The following is a 22,185-nucleotide window of genomic DNA, read 5'->3' on the forward strand; positions in this document are numbered from 1 at the left end:
GCTGAAAACAAAAACATGAAACAGTAGCAACAAATATGCAGTATATATTTTGCAACAGTTTCAAAGAGTTACAAAAAGTTGAGAAATGAAATTACCAACAAAATGAACAAGAAAAATATTCGTAAACACAAAGTACTTCCATTCCAAAACAATGTATCAACCCTTAAATTTCCAAAGGTGTCTTCCTAGTTAGGTTCGGTGTTTACCTGAAAACGATCGTACTAGTACCACTACTATAGAAAACCAAAAATCACCCAATAATGGAGCCAAATCCCAAACCATAATGCATAATCAGGTCTAAGTCTATATTGGTACCAGTACGGTAAACCTGGTCACTTTTCTCATCCTAAGTTTTTTTGTTGTCGCAACAAGAAAATTCTTAATAGATGCTCATAGAAATGGCTATAATACTAAACATAGATGGCACCTTAGTATTTCGATCGGCGTAAACATGAGGGAGCTCATACAACTATATTGGTTCTCCTATTTCAAACTATAATGGTCATATAGCTTGGGAGATCATACTCCTAACACTGACTAGGTCTATATGTATGCATTTACATACTACAATCACTCTTTTCACATGCAATCATACCATACATCTAATATGTTATTTCATGGTTCATGTAAATTTCTGTCATATGAAGACAATTTGTAAACATAGCATTTTATCGGAAACTATAATTTGAATATATGTATCATTTCATAGCCAAAGCATTATAATGGAAACATAGTTTTGTGACATGTACCCGATAGTGGTAAAATCCATGGGAGAATAAGTAGTAGTTGAGTTTCTAATCCACTTTCCATGTTACTTCATCTTCCATCAAACCTATTTAATTCCAATAATGAAATTTATCATCAATACAAAATTGAAAAACCATTGGAGATCATTTACTAGGCATTTCATTATAAGTATTTCATACAAAAAACTTTAGTTACTACTATTTCCCAATCTAGGAAACTATCTTTCAAGAATGAAATTATACTCTATTTAGGTGTCTTTCATATAATTTATCTTTTTTTATATTTGTAACGGCCCAAATAACCGACCATTGATGAAGTTAGTGATCTGTTAAATTTATTTCTAAAAATATCTTTTTCCTTGATTTAAAGTTGAGTTATGAGGGTCAAAGTGTAATAAAATTAACCTTGAACATGTATATAGGTCGAAGGTGCATTTTGACATGGTTTGAGGGACAAAATTTTAACTTATGACCTATTTAAGGGAGGCTAACCCTAATAGTCGGGTTTGTAACCATCGACTAGGGTTTCCAAACCTTAGTTAATGTGTATTTTATACCCATTCAATTATCACATGTAATTAAAACAATACACCATCAAACAAGATAAAATCAAATTCTAGTGTTAATAATCATTAGCATATGGCTCTGATACCACTATTAGGTTGTGGTGGATCTTAACAATAATATAAAGCATACAAGAAAAGGAAGTGAAAACAAATCAAACACCATAATACAACCAATTGATCATCTTCATGCATTATAAGCAGATTTGCTTAACCTACAAAAAAAAAGGTTTTGGGTGACCGTGTTATGGAAACATTGATGAAGATAGTACCAAACTATAACCCCTTTAACAGTGTCGCACCCCTTGACTTCTTACACCAAGAACACATAACAAATAAGGAGTTAGGAAAGGAGGATCAAAATTCTTCTATGATTTTTTTTGTTTATGGTTCTTGCTATTTATTATAAATTAATTTCTAATTTATTAATCTAATTGTTTTTCTATGCTTTTTGTTGGTTGAGTCAAATATATAACTCGTAAATGCTCACGCAACTATTATGCCATTGTTGTGACAATGAGCATATTACAATAGTAGTTACACCCTTAAATATATAGAAATCATAAACAATCGTTGCATTCCCCTTTATAGTAGTTTTGGATGGTGTCTTTCTTGCATAGACAATTATGTTAAAAAAACACAGGCCATTAAAATACTTTGTCAATGAAACAAAGGGTGGCAATGGGTCGATTTGGGTCATCTTCCAGGTTGACATGTTTAACTAAACGGGTTGAAAATCTCAATGCAACCCAACCTATTTATTAAATGAGTGGAAATCAGGTTGACCTATTTATTTTTTTCTCAACCCAACATGTTTAATAAATGGGCTAAACTCGGATTTACATATTTAAATTTCTAAAAAAAAACCTTAAAAAATCTATAATCCTTCTAATAAAATTACAGTTACTTAATATGAGTGAGTGAGGGCCTAAAGTAAGATGAAAGAGAGGGAGAATGATAATAATTCACCGGTGATTTGGATTCGAGAAGATTAAAAAGGAATTGAAGGAGGTTGATAGTTGATAACGTGCCCTAGCCAGCATGAAAGAGTCGCGCCCAGCTCAGAAGGCTGGCGCGCCCGGCAGACCAAACCCTGGGGGCTTAGCGCCCGCCAGCGCCCTAAGGGCAGGGCGCTCTGGCAAAAGGACAAGTGCCTGCCATGGGCGCCCTCAACTCCAAGACAAATGATACGGTCAGGCGACAAAACAAGGGATCAGAGCATTACCGGCAGGACTAATGGCAGCGCAACAATCCTCCAATCAGCGCCCCGGATCCTGTCGGCCTAGGCGATCCTATCTCGTACGGACGAGCAGGATCGCTGAGTATAAAAGGGGAACACTCACGACCTCGGAAGGTAAGTCATCTTCCCTAAGAAACACCCAAATACACTCACTCAACTCTACTGACTTGACCGTCGGAGCGTCTTTCCGGGAGCCTCTTCCCGGGAAATGGCTGACGGCTTTCTTTCTATGTGATCTTGCAGGAGCAGCTCAAGAACTGCTGCCAAAATATAGTAAGAACAAGGGCAAGGTTGCATCATTTGGCGCCATCCATTTGTGTGACAAAGAACGAAATCAAAAGCACACAATCCAATGATAAAAATGGCGTCTTGACGGCACCGATGGAACCGGCGGGACACCAACTAGTCCAATCTGATCAATGACGTCGTTGGACGAAACACCACCGCCCATAACAGCAAGCGGAGAAGTCCTGGACGAAGGTGGTTAAGCAGTAACAGTTTAACCACCAGGTGGACAACAACCACCAAATCCCGAAGGACTGTTTCAGCTAACAACCGCCTCAATGACACACCTATCTCAGGCGTCACTTGTGTCATCGAGGGAAAACACTTATATCACAACGTCAACACCGCCTCAGCAAAAGACGACGGTCATACGACAATGTCACAGGACACATTCGTCCAAACTTCGCTATTAGGCCAACCAGCATCGACGCAACCTGCAATATCCCAAATGCCAACATTTTTCAGCCCGATGATGCAGGGATAACCGCCAATCCCTTAGATGATACTGCCATTAAGCCAGGCCATCGGTGCTCAGCCGTCACCCCAAGCACTGATAGGCACGCAGCCAACACTTTCCTTGCCACCATTGGCTCAAGCCATAGCAAACCAATCACCCGTTTTCTTCTCTTTGTCGTGTATGACAGGCGCACCTGTTGCCATTACAAATGCCCACTTCCAACAAACCACCATGAACAACTTTCAGACCCAAAGCCAACCCATATCCTCCAGTCATTTGCTTCAACTTTTGTTCCAGCAACAAGCGTTCTACGGTCCTCATCCAGGCTATCATGCACCCTACAGTAGCCCAGGAACACAACCGTATAACACGTTTTCACCCATACAACATGCACGAACCACTACTCATACTGAATCAAGATTGATTGTCACGAAGCATTACATCACCATTCGCTAAAGAGCTGCTAGACTACGAGATTCCAAACACGGCCAAACTCCCCAATTTGAAAACCTACAATGGAACGACAGACCCGGATAGCCACATCGACACTTACAAGTGGATGATGGCATCGCTCAAGCTGGATGAGCGATTCTGGTGTACGTACTTCCCGACAACCCTCGATGGCAACGTAGGAACATGGTTCAAAACACTCCGCCCAGGCAGCATATACAACTCCGGCCAACTAAAGTACTTGTTCCTCACGAACTTTATGTAACTACGAAAGTACAAGGGTGACTCCCACTCAATCATTGGCTGTAAGCAGAAAGAAGGGGAAACGGTGAAGGAATATTTCACGAGGTTCACGAATGCCACACTAGACGTCCCTGGGCATGACAAGGGTCTGATAGCTAGGGCCTTCACGTGGGGACTCTTTCCGGGCCTCCTATCCCAAAAACTCATGGGCAAAAAACCGCAAACGCAAGCCGATTTAAAAGAGTAAGTAGAGCGGTACTTGAGGCAAGAGGAAGGAAAGGCGATGAAGCAGGCATACTTAAACGCCATGGCATCTCCCGCGTATAGTCCAACCCGCATAGAAACGTTGGGTGGAACTAGGCATTTCGGGTGAGGAAAGCGCTTACAAGAACGCTTCAGGTCGTTCGCTAGAGATGACATGTGGAACTATCGGCCAAATGTTAATGTAGTGGCAGACAAGTTGTAGTCGGCGAAAGCGACAAAGGGACGATACTGTGAGTACCACAAGAGCAAAACACACGACACCGTCAACTGTTCGGTCCTGAAGAAGGAAATGGAGTAAAAACAGCTAAAGGGAAACCTCATCGAAATAACACGAAGCCTCTGAGCCAAATTTGTGACAACCCTATATTTTTCCAAAGCAGTGTATCGCTCAAATGTCAAATATAACAAAAACTATTTGGAACCAACTAAATTAACCTTGAAAATAAAGTGTTCAATTATCTAAGTTGGGATGCATCAAATATTAGATATCAAGCCAAAGTTTCCAAAAACATAAAGAACGCTCAAAACCGGGTTATACTAAAGAAATGATAACCACTCGTATATTTACGACACGCCGTTAAAACATTATTTGACGTAAAAAGTAAAATCTCAATAAAATGCATTTTAGCCTTAAGTATCTAAACAAAAGTCGTAGATCTCGTTGGAAGGTGAGCGTGCATAAAAAGATCGTCCAATTTGGACCTCGTATGAAGAAGTTACGAATTTTCAAAGTTTCGTAACAGTAGTAGAGGGTTAAAAACTCGAATTGAAGATCGAGTGTTAATTAGCTAACACAACCTAAATGAGAGTTGAAGATCTCCACAATAGGAGCAAATTGATAAAAAGACAAACGAAAACCGACGTCGAATAAAGAAACCATGAATTTTTAACGGACGTTAGGAGGCCCGGCACTATTAAAATTATATCATTAAAAATAAAGTCAAAACTAGCCGACGGAGTCTAAATGAAAGTTGTAGAGCATAATCTCACCTATGCGTGGATATAAAGAACGCGAAAAACGGAGCTCGTACGCGAAAGTTACAGGAAACGGAAGCCAGAATTACGCCCCGCGTAATATGGGAGTACGCCTCGCGTACTAGGCCCAGAGTCGAGTCCCATCGGCTGCCCCCTCTACGCTTAGCTAGACCCGAGTCGTAAGCCATGACGCATTATTACGCCCCGCGTAACCGAGGTACGCCCCACGTACTGTGTACGTCTAGCGTACTTCGGAGGTACGCGCGGCGTACGAGGAGTTTCCAGCCTATAAATAGAGAGGTTGAGCTTCGAGTTTTTGCACACCATTCTCATTTCCTCAGTCATTCTCCCATACTTCTAAGCTCCAGAGACCATTCCATCACCTCGGTTTCCGCAACTCGAGCCCCCGACGAAAGATCTACACTGCAGAGATCCCCGAAGAGCCCGAAGACGCAACTTTCCGCAGTCGAAGTTCTGCTCAACTCTAGCCTCTCTCTCTTCAAACCAAACGAGTGAGTTCATGCCCCTACTTTTCAATTCTTTTCATGTTTTAGGGGGGAAATACAAGTACATTACAAGTCAAAGTATCGTTTTATTAAACATAATTATAATATCTATCTTATAGGGTATTGATACAAACATCTTTATGTTTAGAGGGCTATTATACCACTGAGCTATTCTTACTAAATGGAAACATACTTTTGAGAAACTATAATGAGTATAGTTAACAAGTTATTCATACATTTTACATAAACATCTTGACAAATGAAATACTTTCAAATGAAGTAAAGTCTTTATCATCGTAAATCTGTTTATACCAAGTAATGTGAGATATTCAAACTTCAAACGTACTCGTATGTATGCATTTCAAGTCCTGTATTATATACCATAATCTCTTGGAGAGAGAGCGTGATACTTGTGTATAGATCTATACAGGATTGACAACCCCGCACCTAAACTATTAGCTATAGTTAGACCGGCAGGTCTGGGGTGACAAATGTCATAACACTACAACACCTGAAGAATGTTGTTACAGGCCGTCGGTGTCAATAGTATGGTTATAAAACTCACATAAAAGTATAAAAACAAGTTTGGTTTACGAGATTCATATATGCATTCAGTTTTCCACTTTATTTTTAGCACAAAGTTTATCGTTTTTATTCAAGCATGGAATATACTAACGCACTCCAACTTTGGAAACTTTTCAAACCATTTATAGAAAATATTGGATTTTCTGAAAACCTCGTTCATCGATTTACTACCAAAAAGGACATACTTTTCAATGCAAAACACTTATGAACTCACAAACTTAATTGTTGACACTTTTCGAAACCACTTGTATTTCTCAGGGAATCAGTGATACAGGTAACCACCAGCTTTTAGAGAAGAAACACTAAGGATGTTTTATTATCGAACATTTATCATCATATTTTAATATTCTTTTGCTAATATGTATAACGTCACATTATACATTTTCATTATATATATGATGGTTGTGTTACTTTCTTTACAATATTCAATTGTTGTGATACTACGTGAAGTCATCCACCCCCGAATGTTTCCGCCATTCTGGTTTGGGGGTGTGACAGATTAGTATCAGAGCATTGTTTATAGTGAACTAAGTATATCGAACCACATAAGATATACAAACTATAAATGCAAAGGGGAGCAAAAACCCTCTGACGAAATGTTTTCATGAACAATATACTTCCTTTTAAAGATATACATTTTTACTAGCATGCATTAATCTCGTATCATAACAAGTTTTCTAAAAAGTATTAAGGCAAGTTACGACACTATGATTGAGCCTCGAGGTATGTAATCAGGTCGAGAATAAATATAGCCTGATCAACTATATTTATCCTGGATTTGACCAACGTACGTCGAGGAATGGTCATAGTGGACAACAAGCCAAAAACTTACCAAATACAAATTATTTTAGATTCGCCAATTTGAAATACTATAGGAGTATTGTTAAAAAATAGTTGTACAATAAAATATTTGTGCTCCGTAAAAATGTAGTTAAATTAGTAAGTCGTAAAATAGAAATTTCTTTTCTTATAAAATTCTCATACCTCTATCCTAGTACAGACAAATGGTCGGATTCCATTTACCAGGAGATCCCTACTACCCAAACCAAGGCAACGGCGGTTGGATAGAAGAGGACCCGGAGGAAGACCCAGAAGAAATCGAGGAAGAGGTCGAGGAAGAACCCGAAGGGGTTATCGAAGAAGAATTCGAAGTCGAGGTCGGAGAGGAATTCGAAGTCGACGAAGAGATCGAGGAAATTTCTAGCGGAACAGACTCCGAGCCGGAAGTAATCGACCCTCCCATCCCTCATCCTCCCGTAATCAGACCATATCAACCGGGACTCATCCCCATCTAGGGAAGCCACCTCTACTACTGGAGCCGCCAGCAAGGTGTACGCCCTCCTTTCGGCATGTGCCGAGATTTTTACAATGTCAGTGGGGGAGGCTCAGCTGATCGAGCACTTCCTGTTATCGTGAACGCTATAGCTACCCAGAACTACCAGGCAGACAAGCAAGCCGCCAGAGTTCACGAGGTCAATGCTGCTACTCAAGGTAACGCCGCATACATCCACCGTTTGGAAGGACTACATGAGAATACCCAAATCTACACGGGGACGCTTCAGAACCAAATGATAACGGCACTAGCAGAAATAAGGGAGATGAAGGAACAACAAGCAGATTTCGAGAGGCGCTTGATGGGAGTCAAGCAGTCGGATGCCGAATCTAGCTCCAAACGTGCAACACGCCGCAAGTAGATCTTGTTCAAACCCCAACAATTTTGTTATAAAATAGGATTTCGGATAAAAGTTTCTTCCCTTATTTCCTTTTGTGTCTGTAATCGGAGACCTCTAGGTAGGTCAAATTTTCAAACAAGAAACGTAATGTAACACACCTCAGGTGTGACCTCTATATATATGAATATGAAGTACTTTGTATACCTCTCGGAACTTATGAGTGTTAACAAAAAAATTACTATGCCTACCTTGAAACCATAAACTAAAGTCAAAACAAATTACAAATTACAACTAACACACTAATGTCCAAACATTAGAAACTTATAGTATTCATTCTTATTTTTCTCTACCAGAACATGCCTCCTCGTAGATCAACACGCAGAAACTCAGCTTCAACACCACCTCCTCAAACTATGGATGCCGTTATGTTCCAGACTGCTGTAACCGCTGATGTAACCGCAGCGATGGCTCAAATGAGCAACAACGGATCAGGGGGAGGAACAAACAGCTTTACAAATGGCCAAGGTCAAGGCCGTTCAGGGGTATGCACTTACAAAGACTTCACCAACGGAAAACCTATTCCCTTTTACGGGACTAGGGGAGTATTGGCTCTATCTCAATGGATAGAGAGAACGGAAGTTGTATTCGAAATCTGCGCATGCCCTAAAGAAAGCAAAGTAAAGTTTGCCGCTTTTACTTTCTCTGAACGCGCCCTGACGTGGTGGAACGGCCACGTCCAGACACTAACCCTAGTGGTGGCGAACTCCATGGGTTGGGAAAACTTGAAACGAATGCTCCTTCGAGAATACTGCCCAAGAGGCGAGATTCAGAAGCTTGAACAGGAACTGTGGAACCTTTCGATGGTAGGCTCGGACATAGCAGGTTACACCAACAGGTTCAGTGACTTAATAACACTTTGCCCAGGAATGTTAACCCTGGAAAGCCAAAAGGTCGAGAGATACATCTGTGGACTATCACCCCAACTTCGAGGAAGTGTGTTAGCTTCCAAACCCTTGACCTTCGCCAGCGCCAAGGAACTAGCGCAATCTCTCGTTGATCATGGTGTCTGTCAAGGAGTCACGGCTATCACGGCTGAACCAACCAAAGGGAACAACAACAACGAGATCAATGCCAACAACAACAAGAAGAAGAAATTCTGGAACAAGAGAAAGGGGCAAACTTCGCAAGAACCTTCAAAGAAACAAATGGTTGCGGTTCATGCTGCTACTACCCCCACCACGACTCCTGCTACCTCTGCGCCAACAAAACCATATGCGAGGAATCTGCCCAAGTGCAGCAAGTGCAACTACCATCACCACGGTATTTGTCGCGAGATGCACTGCAAGAACTGTGACAGGAAAGGGCACACAGCCCGTTTCTGTAAAGCACCGGCACGACCAATCACTCAAGTTTCTGGTACTGGAGTAAGCCAGGCGTGTTATGGGTGTGGAGAGACTGGACACTTCAGGAGGAATTGTCCCAAGGAAAGGAATGCTGGCAGTGTGGGGAGAGTGCTGACAATAGGACAGAATGAAGCAATAGCAGACCCCACGGTGGTTACGGGTACGTTCCTACTCAACAGCACTTATGCATGCATACTCTTTGACTGCGGAGCGGAGAGAAGTTTTGTGAGTCATAAATTCAAACACCTACTTAGTCAAAAACCCCAACCACTCAATAAAATATTCACTGTAGAAATGGCAAACGGTAAAACGGAAAACACAAGTGACTTGTACGTAAGATGCACACTAAATTTAAACGAGCACTTGTTTCGAGTTGATCTTATGCCCATTTCCATAAGAAGTTTCGATGTCATCATCGGTATGGACTGGTTGAGCCTTCACTATGCCGATATACTTTGCCACGAAAGGGCCGTTCGCCTAAACCTGCCAAACGGCGAAACTCTTGTCATTTATGGCGACAAACCTAGTTTGAATTTACAAATCATTTCCTGTATTAAAGCACAAAAATATCTTCGCAAAGAATATCATGCCTTTCTAGCCCACGTAGTAGACAAGAAACGAGAATCGAAAAACATTAAAGACATTCCGGAAGTCTGTAATTTCCCAGACATCTTCCCAGAAGATCTTCTAGGAATTCCACCAGAGCGCCAAGTTGCGTTCAGAATCGACTTAATCCCCGGAGCTACCCCAGTAGAAAAGTCGCCTTACCGTTTAGCCCCAGCCGAGATGCAGGAACTGTCCAGTCAATTAAACGAGCTGCTGAGCAAGGGATTCATCAGACCGAGCTTCTCACCATGAGGAGCACCAGTCCTATTCGTGAAAAAGAAGGACGGAGCCTTTCGCATGTGCATCGATTATCGGGAACTAAACAAACTCACGATCAAGAACCGATATCCCTTACCGCGCATAGACGATCTATTCGACCAACTACAGGGAGCAAGCTACTTCTCAAAGATCGATCTAAGATCTGGTTATCACCAACTGCAAGTACTGGAAGGAGACATCCCCAAAACGCCTTTCCGAACACGTTATGGTCACTACGAATTTGTGGTAATGCCCTTCGGATTGACAAATGCTCCAGCAGTGTTCATGGACTTGATGAACCGAGTATGTCGTCCCTTCCTGGATAAATTCGTGATCGTATTCATAGATGATATACTCATCTATTCAAGAAGCCAGGAAGAACACAGCCAACATCTCCGCCAAGTACTGGAAACATTAAGGGCAGAGAAACTTTACGCAAAATTTTCCAAGTGCGAATTTTGGATCCGGGAAGTGGATTTCCTAGGACATGTTATAAGCAAAGGAGGAATACACGTGGACCCTTCCAAGATAAAGGCAATAGATAGTTGGACTACTCCAAGGACCCCTACAGAAATCCGACAATTTTTGGGACTCGCCGGGTATTACCAAAGATTCATACCGAACTTTTCAAAGATTGCCAAGCCACTTACCACCCTAACCCAGAAAAATGTGACCTTCGACTGGGGAGAAAAACAAGACAGCGCATTTCAGACACTAAAGCAAGCCTTAAGTAGTGCGCCCATCCTAACCCTGCCAGAGGGAACGGAGGACTTCGTGGTCTATTATGATGCATCAAACCAAGGACTTGGGTGTGTCTTAATGCAAAGAGGGAAGGTCATCGCCTACGCCTCAAGGCAACTAAAGACGCACGAAGTAAACTACACAACGCACGATCTTGAGCTAGGAGCAGTCGTCTTCGCTCTGAAGATATGGAGGCACTACCTCTACGGCACAAAATGTACAATCTTCACCGATCATAAAAGCCTCCAACATATCCTCAACCAGAAGGAACTCAACATGAGACAGAAACGATGGGTAGAACTACTAAGTGATTATGAATGCGAAATTCGATATCACCCCGGAAAGGCTAATGTAGTGGCTGATGCACTCAGTCGGAAGGAGTACTCAGGTCGCCGAGTGAAGTCCCTAACTATGACGATCCATTCACACTTGTTCACGCAAATCAAGGAAGCCCAAATAGAAGCCTTGAAATCCGAAAATGTGATAGGAGAAGCCCTAAGGGGAATGGATAAGAACCTTGAGACCAAGAGCGACGGGGTTCGTTATTTCATGGATCGAATTTGGATACCGAAGTTTGGTGGATTCAGAGAAATCGTTATGGACGAAGCCCATAAAACACGATACTCCATACATCCCGGCTCCGATAAGATGTATCTTGACCTCAAGAAGTTGTACTGGTGGTAAAACATGAAAGCCGAAATTGCTACCTACGTGAGCAAATGCCTGACATGTGCCAAAGTCAAGGTGGAATACCAGAAGCCTTCGGGTTTATTACAACAACCAGAAATACCCGAATGGAAGTGGGAGCGGATAACCATGGATTTCATAACAAAATTACCCAAAACAACAAGCGGACTCGACACCATTTGGGTAATTGTCGACAGGTTAACTAAGTCCGCGCATTTCCTACCGATCAAAGAGACGGATAAATTGGAGAAGTTAACAAGGACATACCTCAGAGAAATTGTACGACGGCATGGTATGCCCATATCCATTATCTCGGACCGAGATAGTAGATTCACCTCAAGGTTCTGGCAGTCGCTACAAAAAGCTTTGGGGACGAGACTAGACATGAGTACCGCTTATCACCCACAAACCGACGGCCAGAGCGAGAGAACCATACAAACCCTAGAAGACATGCTGAGAGCTTGCGTGATCGATTTTGGCAAAGCATGGGACACACATCTACCCTTGGTCGAGTTCTCGTACAACAATGGCTACCACACCAGTATCAAAGCTGCCCCGTTTGAAGCCCTCTATGGCCGCAAGTGCAGGTCACCTTTGTGCTGGGCCGAGGTGGGGGACACACAACTAGCAAAAGGACAAGCAACTGACAACACGCTCACTGGACCAGAAATCATAAGGGAAACTACGAAGAAGATTGTTCAAATCCGAGAACGTCTAAAAGCATCAAGGGATAGGCAAAAGAGTTACGCAGATAAGAGACGAAAACCCTTGGAATTCCAGGTTGGAGACCATGTCCTACTCAAAGTCTCGCCTTGGAAAGGTTTAATACGCTTCGAAAAACGTGGGAAACTGAACCCTAGATACATCGGACCATTCGAGATCCTTGCTAGGATCGGTCCAGTGGCTTACAAACTTAGACTACCTCAGGAGCTCCACAACGTACACCCTACCTTTCACGTATCGAACCTAAAGAAGTGCTTGTCCGATGAGACCCTTGTCATCCCTCTAGACGAAATAGCAATAAATGAAAATCTCCAATTTGTAGAGGAACCAGTAGAGATCATGGATCGGGAAATAAAAAGGACTAAACAAAGCCGCATACCTATTGTAAAGGTCCGCTGGAACGCCAAGCGAGGACCTGAATACACCTGGGAACGCGAAGATCAGATGAAACAGAAATACCCGCATCTTTTTCCTAACCTGTAAACTCTATATTAAATTAAATTTCGGGACGAAATTCCCTTAACGGGGGGATGATGTGACAACCCTATATTTTTCCAAAGCAGTGTATCGCTCAAATGTCAAATATAACAAAAACTATTTGGAACCAACTAAATTAACCTTGAAAATAAAGTGTTCAAATATCTAAGTTGGGATGCATCAAATATTAGATATCATGCCAAGGTTTCCAAAAACATAAAGAACGCTCAAAACCGGGTTATACTAAAGAAATGATAACCACTCGTATATTTACGACACGCCGTTAAAACATTATTTGACGTAAAAAGTAAAATCTCAATAAAATGCATTTTAGCCTTAAGTATCTAAACAAAAGTCGTAGATCTCGTTGGAAGGTGAGCGTGCATAAAAAGATCGTCCAATTTGGACCTCGTATGAAGAAGTTACGAATTTTCAAAGTTTCGTAACAGTAGTAGAGGGTTAAAAACTCGAATTGAAGATCGAGTGTTAATTAGCTAACGCAACCTAAATGAGAGTTGAAGATCTCCACAATAGGAGCAAATTGATAAAAAGACAAATGAAAACCGACGTCGAATAAAGAAACCATGAATTTTTAACGGACTTTAGGAGGCCCGACACTATTAAAATTATATCATTAAAAATAAAGTCAAAACTAGCCGACGGAGTCTAAATGAAAGTTGTAGAGCATAATCTCACCTATGCGTGGATATAAAGAACGCGAAAAACGGAGCTCGTACGCGAAAGTTACGGAAACGGAAGCCAGAATTACGCCCCGCGTAATATGGGAGTACGCCTCGCGTACTAGGCCCAGAGTCGAGTCCTATCGGCTGCCCCCTCTACGCTTAGCTAGACCCGAGTCGTAAGCCATGACGCATTATTACGCCCCGCGTAACCGAGGTACGCCCCACGTACTGTGTACGTCTAGCGTACTTCGGAGGTACGCGCCGCGTACGAGGAGTTTCCAGCCTATAAATAGAGAGGTTGAGCTTCGAGTTTTTGCACACCATTCTCATTTCCTCAGTCATTCTCCCATACTTCTAAGCTCCAGTGACCATTCCATCACCTCGGTTTCCGCACTCGAGCCCCCGACGAAAGATCTACACTGCAGAGATCCCCGAAGAGCCCGAAGACGCAACTTTCCGCGGTCGAAGTTATGCTCAACTCTAGCCTCTCTCTCTTCAAACCAAACGAGTGAGTTCATGCCCCTACTTTTCAATTCTTTTCATGTTTTAGGGGGGAAATACAAGTACATTACAATTCAAAGTATCGTTTTATTAAACATAATTATAATATCTATCTTATAGGGTATTGATACAAACATCTTTATGTTTAGAGGGCTATTATACCACTGAGCTATTCTTACTAAATGGAAACATACTTTTGAGAAACTATAATGAGTATAGTTAACAAGTTATTCATACATTTTACATAAACATCTTGACAAATGAAATACTTTCAAATGAAGTAAAGTCTTTATCATCGTAAATCTGTTTATACCAAGTAATGTGAGATATTCAAACTTCAAACGTACTCGTATGTATGCATTCCAAGTCCTGTATTATATACCATAATCTCTTGGAGAGAGAGCGTGATACTTGTGTATAGATCTATACGGGATTGACAACCCCGCACCTAAACTATTAGCTATAGTTAGACTGGTAGGTCTGGGGTGACAAATGTCATAACACTACAACACCTGAAGAATGTTGTTACAGGCCGTCGATGTCAATAGTATGGTTATAAAACTCACATAAAAGTATAAAAACAAGTTTGATTTACGAGATTCATATATGCATTCAGTTTTCCACTTTATTTTTAGCACAAAGTTTATCGTTTTTATTCAAGCATGGAATATACTAACGTACTCCAACTTTGGAAACTTTTCAAACCATTTATAGAAAATATTGGATTTTCTGAAAACCTCGTTCATCGATTTACTACCAAAAAGGACATACTTTTCAATGCAAAACACTTATGAACTCACCAACTTAATTGTTGACACTTTTTCGAAACCACTTGTATTTCTCAGGGAATCAGTGATACAGGTAACCACCAGCTTTTGGAGAAGAAACACTAAGGATGTTTTATTATCGAACATTTATCATCATATTTTAATATTCTTTTGCTAATATGTATAACGCCACATTATACGTTTTCATTATATATATGATGGTTGTGTTACTTTCTTTACAATATTCAATTGTTGTGATACTACGTGAAGTCATCCACCCCCGAATGTTTCCGCCATTCTGGTTTGGGGGTGTGACTCAATTCGATGCCGAAAATGCCAAGGATGCAACAAGAGAACACACCCAGCCCAAGGAAATACTCATGGTAGTGTCAAAAGGGGACGACAGGACTAGCAAAGTGATCAGACAAGCATCACGACAACAACACAAGGACTCATTTTCTCAAAAAGAGACCCTAGACCCAAAGGCTAGAAGGTCGATAACCCACTTATAATACAAGCATCCATAAAGAACGTAACCATTAACAGGGTATATATCGACACAGGCAGCTCGGCAAACATAATTTACGAACATTACTTTCGCCTCCTCCCTGATAGGTGGAAGGAGAACCTCATACCAACCACAGGAAAGCTAGTAGGTTTCATGGGACACAACATATGGACCCTAGGCACAATCCACCTACCTCTCATGCTAACCAACCATGACAAACAATGAAGGAATACGGCCTTGATCGATTTTGTGGTGATCCGACAGTCTGTAGAGCACAACATCATACTAGGAATGGCGACCCTACTCAAGCTGGGGGTGATCCCGTCAACTATGCATGGGATTGTAAAGTTCAGTACCAATCAAGGGCCGGCCACAGTCCTCGCCATGCCACCTAAGGAATTACAATGCTTCGAGGTCATGCAACCAGCAGAAATAGCGCAGGAAACCAAAAAGCCAAGGGTTGAGACGGCAAATGAGAAAGAGGTAATTAATGGAGAATACCCGGAACAACCGATTAGCATCGGTCATAACCTCCCGAAACACGTCAGGAGAGCGCTGGTAAGGCTACTAAAACAATACAAGCATGTGTTCACATGGACCCCTACCGATATGGTCGGCGTAGATAGGAAAGTCATAGAGCACAATCTGATGATCAAGCCAGACATAAAGGAGGTTAAACAAAATAAGAGAGTCCAAAGAGGGGATCGCAACATGGCGATAAATGTAGAAGTGGCCAAACTAACGAAGGCAGGGATCCTGAGAGAAGCAGTTTTCCCAACCTGGATTGCCAACCCGTCATGGTAAAGAAGCATGATGGGACATGGTATATGTGCATCGACTATTCTGACTTAAATAAAGCATGCCCCAAAGACTGTTATCCCTTACCATAGATCGACCAAAAGGTGGAATCATTACAAGGCTTTAGATTAAAGTGCTTCTTGGACGTATATAAAGGGTACCACCAAATCCTGATGAGCAAGGAGGATGAGGAGAAGACAACCTTCTACACAAATCATGGCGCTTTCTGCTACACCAAGATGCCATTCGGATTGAAAAATGTGGGGGGCGACATACCTGCGACTAGTTGATTCCATATTCGCCAAGCAAATCGGAAGGAACATCGAGTTATACATCGATGACATGGTCATTAAAAACCCATATGAAGCGAAGCTGCTGGAAGATATCAAAGAAACCTTCAAGACATTGGAAAGAGTGAAGATGAAATTGAACCTAGGCAAGTGCACCTTTGGAATATAAGAGGGGCAGTTGTTAAGATATTACGTCACTAGACAAGGAATACAGCCTAGCCCGATCAAAGTAGACGAGCTCAAGGAGACCCCACCTCCGAACACCTTAAGAGATGCACAAGGCTTAAATGGAAAGCTCACCGTGATCGGTTGATTCATCTCGAAATCAGCTGACAAGGCCATGCCACTCTTTCACACGCTTAAGGGATGCATTGAGGAAAGCAACTTTCAATGGACAGCGGCAGCGGAGGTGACCCTCCAGCAAATCAAAGAAGCTTTGCATCAGCTACCCACGCTGGCAAGCCCTATCCCGGGCGAGACGTTGTAGGTATACCTCTCAACATCAGCCAAATCCATATCATCCATACTGGTCGTAGAAAGGGAAGGAGGACAAAGGCCAGTATATTTCATCAGCCGGGCACTACAGGGTCCCGAACTCAACTACCCCGCCCTTGAAAAGTTTGTCATCATGTTTTTTAGATCTTGTTCATGAGAAACTTTTGGGGCTTTTTCCATATTTCCTTGAGATTTGGTATGACTTGTGCTTGCCAAGCATTGAGACATCAGATCTAGACCTTGTGAGGTCCATAGAGTCCAAAGGTCCCAACTTTATCTAACCATAAAGAGTTATTGTGCTTAAACACCTTGGTTAGAGCTTTTATTTGGCATTATGGAGCAAACATGTCATGCATGAGCGTAAAGATTGAAGCTTTACGTGACATTCGACCCTTGGGAGGCTAGATCTAGAGTTTGGAGTGATAGATTTGCCTTAAAACGTCTGAATGATATTTTTGTTGGGTTTTGAGCATTCTAACACTCCTATGGTGTACATGCAACCCTAGAAACATTGGATCTATGTTTTCTATATTATACATGCAAACTTTCATTTTTCCAAGGTTTCATCCTAACTAGTATATCATGGGGTATATGTAATACAAATTTCTAGTAGAATAACATATCTTTTCTTGTAGATTTGATTCCTTAAGACTTTATGAGCCTAGCACCCAAATTTGATGCCTCAAATGCTTCACACAACACCACCAACAATTGGAATAACTTGAGAGAAGTTTATATTGCACTAAAATCGGCTAGCCATCCCTTGTGTATTCTTAAGTGCATATTTTGCTAGTATGAGGCTTCTTTATATAGTGTGCTCATTAGGGTTACACCATGTAACTCATGACTTTCCACATTCCTCATTATTCATGGGTTTTAACCTCCATGGAGTACCCATGGGTCACCACATGGGTTTAGCCCATCATGAAGAATTATGGATCATAAGCAACTTTATAAGAATGCATGATTTACCAAATCAATCCCTATTTATTTAATTAGTCTCTTTTTGATCACAAAATTAATTCCAAACTAATTCTTGATCAATACTAATTAAATAATATGATTTCATATTAATATATTAGAACTTATAATATATTAATAAATCATAAATATCCTTTTCTTACAAAAGTCTATCCAAATTGTTCCGATGCAATGCAACCCAAAATGACCATGCTAAATTGGGCCAAGTATATACCAAATATAGTTATGGACTTAGACACCTTATCCAACAATTTTGACTTAAGGGACTCGGCGAGTGAAAGAGTTGAATCGACGAGTCAGCTAGGGTTTTCCCTGATGAGTGTGGACATGGGTAACTCCGCGAGTTGATGGGACAACTCGTGGAGTTGAGTTGGGTTTTCACGAGGTTATGAAGGAACACGAGGGACTCGGCGAGTTACATAGATGCACTCGGCGAGTCTGGTCAACATGGACAGTTGACTTGAGTGTTGACTTTTGTTGACTTTAGGGGTAAGATGGTCTTTTACCCATTCCATGAGTTTGAGAGAGAGAGATTAACCTAGTTTATTTTGAGTCGTGATTTAAGTGTTGATTAGAGATTATTATCTTATGTGTAGGCGGAGGCTAGTTCGAGATTCGTGTACAAGATTATTACTTACTTGATTATGAGGTGAGTCTTCTCAGTATACTTACCATGAGTGGTATCTATGTGTGACCGGAGGGTCTTATGTGTTATATTGAGTATTTTGATATCTTGCATTATGTCTTTGTGATTTATGCTGAGTATTATTATTATGAGCTTGTTGAGTTAGGACCGGAGGGTTTCCACTGAGACACATTGACCGGAGGGTCGTATTGAGTTAGCCTCGAGTGGCTAATGTGATATGTGCGGTATTTTGGGGAAATCACTAAGTTTTGTGCTTACCGTGTTATGTGTTATGTGTTTCAGGTACCTTTCCGGATCACGGGAAGGCACCGGCTTGATTGTACACACACTTGAGTTGGAGATATGTTTTTGGAGGATTCTGGATTTGTGTTATAAACAGTTTTGGGACATGTGTTTTGATAAATTAATGTTTGTGGGATTTTGGAAATGAGATAATTGTGTTTTTAATGAAAATTTTGTTTTAAAATTTACAGTGTTACATATTATCTGGAATATGTGTTAAATGTATATTTGATGACATACACTGTTGGAAACATATATGGTTATATATGTGTTAAGGTGTATATATAATAGTATTACATGATAATCTTAATATAAGTAATATTACTAAAAAGATTAATGTATATTAAATACCTAATACTCGTGTTAAATAGAACACTAAGTTAGGATAGTGTTGTCTAAACATAATTGGTATTGGGTGTATGTGTTGGATTAGTGTCTAAGTCCATAACTATTTTGGTATGTACTTGACCCAATTATGAGCATGGTCCTTTTGGGTTGCCTTCACCATAGCAATATGTAGGATGATTTAAGGAGAGAAAGGTTTAAATATGATTTCTTAATATATTATGAGAATAATATATTAAAGGAGAAATCATATTGTTTAATTAATATTAGTCAAGAATTAATTGATAATTAATTTTGTGGCTAAAAGAGATTAATTAAACTTAGGGGACTGAAGTTGTAACTATAAGATAATTATAATTGGGCTATGGATCACCTAATAAAATATAAGTTGGACGAATTCTATGGGAAGCCCATTAGAAATCATCCAAGGGATATGTTTAAGGAGTCCATGGGCTGCTTAGGGCCTAAGCAGTCAGATTAGGGTTTCCTAGTTGTAAACCCTAATAGCCTACATGTATAAAAGGGACCCTTAAGCCCCAAAAACGTGGACAACTGATTCTCTAGGGTTTCCAGCCGTTTTTGGTGCCTCCCCTTTCTTCTCCTCTTCATCCAAGTTGTATATGGTGTTTGTGACTCCATTAGAGGTGCATCACTTGAGGCACTAAGCTTTCTAAGGCCAATCCAAGCAAGGAATTGATTGTTATTGCTATATAACAATCAAAGGTAATTCTCTAAACCCTAATTCAGTTTATAATATGTTAGATCTAAGTTTATTAGTCTTGGATTCAAAGCATGTACAATAGAGAAACCTAGATCCAAGCATTAGGGTTTGTATGAGCACATAGGATTGTTTCTTATGCATAAAACCCATCAGTGGTATCAGAGCCTTGATTGGTTTCAGTTGTATGTGATGCTTAACTGCTTTATTTGCTGAAAAACGAGTTTTTTTGCCTCTGCCCGACACAACTCGGCGAGTCAGTATCTGGACTCGGCGAGTCAGTGCGTCAGGCAGAGGGTATTTCGGGATTTAGTTGTTGTTTTGACTTGGATTTGATGCTTAAATTGTTTTATGAAGCTAAAATCCAAATTTTATCTTAATTATATGTTTATCCTTGCCAAAACAATAGATAATTTCAAATCTTTTAAATATTGGTTGTTTATATGATAAATATGGATTATTTAAAGTTATTTGGTAATTATCTAATGACTAAAATAAGATTAGGTCAAATATAGATAATGAATAAATTAATTGTTTAACTTATATTATTTGTTATTTGATCCTTGTGATGTGAAAAAGTTTCAATTGCACCCTTTAGGTTTTATAGTTTAAATTTGAACTTAAAAGTTTCATTTATGAAATTTAAATAAGTTAAACCCAAATGTTTTGAAATGTTTCAAAACTTGCCCTCAAGTTTTGGAATTTTAAATTTGATTAAAAGTTTAATTTTGAAATGCTAAATTCTAAAACCCTAGTAATTTGAAAAGTTCAAATCACACCCTTATGGTTTTTATTAATTAAATTAAAGTGTATAGTTAAAAGTGATTTAATAAACCCATAAAGCTTTTGGTTTACATTTAATTAAATTAAAAGTATAATTTACTAAATTAAACCACCTAGTATTTTAAAAGTGTAAAATACACCCTATACTATATATAACATTAAAAGTCTAATATTATATATATGTATGAGTAATCAGTCAGTCTTACCGTTAGTAGGTCTCATTCACGAAGCTGGTCTATAAGGGGTGTTTAAGGAAATTGCCTATAAAATGGCGATTGAATGGGTATCCACTCTTACCCACCGCACTCTTGACTAGTGGAGGGTCGTTAGCCGAACGGGTAGGATAGGACAGAAACCTTCCATTATAAGTATAATGAAGTACGAAGTAACTAAATGCTTTTACAAATTCCCAAATCATAGTTACTTTAGGAAAAATGTGAAATTGTATGCTAACCCATGGAATTACACTTCGTACCCTTGTCAAACGTTAGTGGAGCGTGTGTGGTTAACCGGCACACTAATTTGGGGATGACATTGGTGGCGAAGGGTGGCTCGATGCTTATCATAGATCAATGGAGCGTGTGTGGCTAACCGGCACATTGATTAGGTGATTTTAGCATTGGGTGCACCACGTGATTCGTATGGTTATTCACACCTTATTTGTGATCCTCGGCATCCCAGTCACAAATAGTAGGGCATAATCGAGATTAAACATGCCATTGAAAAGTTCAATGAATCTCAAAAGATCTAGGAGTTTCAATTCATTTAAAACTTAAACTTCTTTTTCGTTTTTCATGGTGGAAATTGGTAAATCGTCATTTACCTACCTTCAAATATTCTACAACTAGATTACGACATCCCTCTTCTAGGTTGTAGAGTATTGTGTTGGATCCTAGCTTGATGTTTCATTTGGGTGTTGCATCAAGAATTCTAATCAACTTAACTTGAATTTTCTCCCGTTTTGTAGATGTCTGAATCTTACAATGGTCTTCCCAAACCCTTTGGAACAAGCCTTCCAAATGAAGATGACATTCTAAGATACGATCGAGGAAATGAGAGTCATGCTTCACTTCCTCCACCTCCTCCAATTATTCTCCCTGACCCACAAGTTCAAAGGCTTGAAAAGTTCAAGCTCACTCAAGCCCTTTTGGCAAGTAAACACGAAGATGGGAAACCTGTGTGCGCACACGTCTTAGAGATGAAGTCACACATTGATAAGTTAAGCATGTTGGGTGTCGAGATTTCAAGCGAGTTGGCTGTTAACTGGGTTCTTCAGTCACTTCCTGAATCATATAGTGAGTTCGTTAGAGAGTACTATATGATGGACCACGACGTGACCCTAATTGATCTCACCTATTTGCTTATAGCTGCTGAATCAGCAATGATTTGGCGTGCTGGTAAAGCAAATTTGTCTAGTGAATCAAACTCCCAAACTTCAATGGACACTGGCAACATTGGAAGTCCAGAAAGAACTAAGTCTGTAAATTTCCAATGTGCTGTGCCAAA

This window comes from Lactuca sativa, chromosome 6 (genome assembly GCF_002870075.4).
Source record: "Lactuca sativa cultivar Salinas chromosome 6, Lsat_Salinas_v11, whole genome shotgun sequence".
Taxonomy (NCBI): Eukaryota; Viridiplantae; Streptophyta; class Magnoliopsida; order Asterales; family Asteraceae; genus Lactuca; species Lactuca sativa.